The sequence below is a fragment of the Ursus maritimus genome, unplaced genomic scaffold, assembly GCF_017311325.1.
Source record: "Ursus maritimus isolate PB19 unplaced genomic scaffold, ASM1731132v1 scaffold_26, whole genome shotgun sequence".
NCBI lineage: Eukaryota > Metazoa > Chordata > Mammalia > Carnivora > Ursidae > Ursus > Ursus maritimus.
Window position 1 is genome coordinate 34,131,185 of NW_024425119.1, and position 2,052 is coordinate 34,133,236.

Here is a 2,052-nt window from a genome sequence, read left to right on the forward strand (position 1 = left end):
GAACAGACGGCCGTGTCTCAGAAACGATGACATGTGTTTACGGAGTGCTTCCTATGTGTCAGGCAGTCTGTGAAGTCCTGTACATGGATTATCTCATTTAATCCTCCTGTTAATTTATAGCCCTTTTTACTGATGAGGATGTTGAGGCTTTTCAGGGGTTAAGTACGTAGCCCAAGTTGACACAGCTAGAAAATGGCCCACTAAGAGCAATGAACCCAGTTTTGTAGGACTCAGAGGCCACTATGCTGTACAAAATTCCTATATACTCATACTTTTTCCCCCACACTTCTGTTGTTTCAATTCTTTTACACAGTAAAATTTGTGTGGGTATAATTTTCATTCCAGCCTTAGGTAAGTGGTCATATGTATATATATATAAAATATTATTATATTATATTATATTGTATATATAATATATATATAATTTTATATATTTTATAATGTATGTATATTTATATTTTTTAACATTGAGGTTAACGGCCCCACCTGCAAACAGATCAAAGATGCATCTCCCATTGTGGTATTGTTTGGAGATCTTAGTTACACGCCTCAGAAAATAACATTTTCCAGACTAAAAAGCTGAAAATAAAACTATTTGAAAGTAGAATTCTATGTGAAAATTCATGACGTATAGTGGCCCTGCCCCAGTCTTTCTGGGACGTCTTCCAATATTCCTCATTTTCTGGAAAACACGACCCAGCAAACTAAAAAAGATGATGGAATAGACGTGTACGAAAGTTTTTACTTGAAAAGTTTTTTCCTAAAAATGGAGTTAAATGTGGGTTCATTGGAGAAGCATCTATTTCTTTGGAATGGGATGAATAAGAAAGTTACAACCTACTTTTCTGCTTGTTTGTCGGAGAAGGGAGAGAATGGAGAACGTGAGAAGCCGCCGCCAGAGCGGCCAGCGGCCCCTTGGGAAGCCGAGGGGACAGGTCGGCCGCACCTCTGGTCCCCTCCCCCTCCTCGAGGTTCCTAGTCCTATCCGCTCCCCCCGCCCCGTGTCCACCCTCCCCCAGGGCCCCTGCCCCCGGCAGCTCTTGCCCCCCACGGCTCCGTCCTCAGACTCGTCGGCAGCCTGTTAAACCTGCTGGATCGCTCTGCAGTTGAGGCGGACAGCGACGTGCCTCGGGCGAGCGTATTAAAAAGGCGTATCAGAAACTGGCACTGAAGTGGCATCCTGAGAATAAACAAGAAGTGGAGAGAAAACCCAAAAAGTAGCTGAGGCGTGCGACGTGCAATCAGATGCTAAAATCGGGACATCTGTGATACATACGTCAAAGAAGGATTCAGTGGAGGTGGAGGTGGGTCATTCTGACAGTCCCTTTGAGTTAGCCTTTGTCTTCCCCAACCCAGACCACGTCCTCAGGGCATTTTTTGGTGGAAGGGACCCGTTTTCATTCGGCTTCTTCAAAGACCCATTTGAGTACTTTTTTGGGGCGCAATCAAAGGCGTCCTTGCAGGAGCAGGTGCCGAGGAGGGGTTTTTCTCTGCCTTCAGTGGATTTCCATCTTTTGGAGAAGGAGTTTCTTCATTATGCAAGATCTACTTCCTTTGGTTCACCAGGCCAAAGGGGCCTCACTTCATTTTCTTCCATGGCCTTTGGTGGCAGTGGGATGTATAACTTCAAATTTATATCACCTTCTACTAACATTGTTAATGGCAGAAAAATCACTAGAAAGGGAATTGTTGAGAATGGTCGAGAAGGAGTAGAAGTTGAAGAAGACCGCCAGTTAAAGTCCTTGTGATGAATGGTAAGGAGCAGCTGCTGTGATTGGACAACAAATGGTTAAACCTGTGTATGTAACAGAAATGTTGACTATATCCAGCCCATTTAAGGATTAGCAGGAACATTTTAATTTTTTTTTTTTTTGAAGATTTCAAATGAACTCGACTTTCACTATAACCGTACCTTAAGTATTTATACACTGCTCATCGAGGCCCTGTTTATCATAGACTTTTGCGTTTATGGTTGGGACCCCATAATAGAACCAACTTTTTTTTTGTCTTTAAAATTGTTGTAAATCTCTGTATGCACTTTGCTTTTTTATT

General features: G+C 42.6%; 1 pseudogene; it reads left to right on the forward strand.

The window, feature by feature from the left end:
• The first annotated feature begins 766 nt into the window (after window positions 1–766).
• On the forward strand, window positions 767–1,748 carry LOC103675586 (annotated as a pseudogene).
• Window positions 1,749–2,052: the final 304 nt, after the last annotated feature.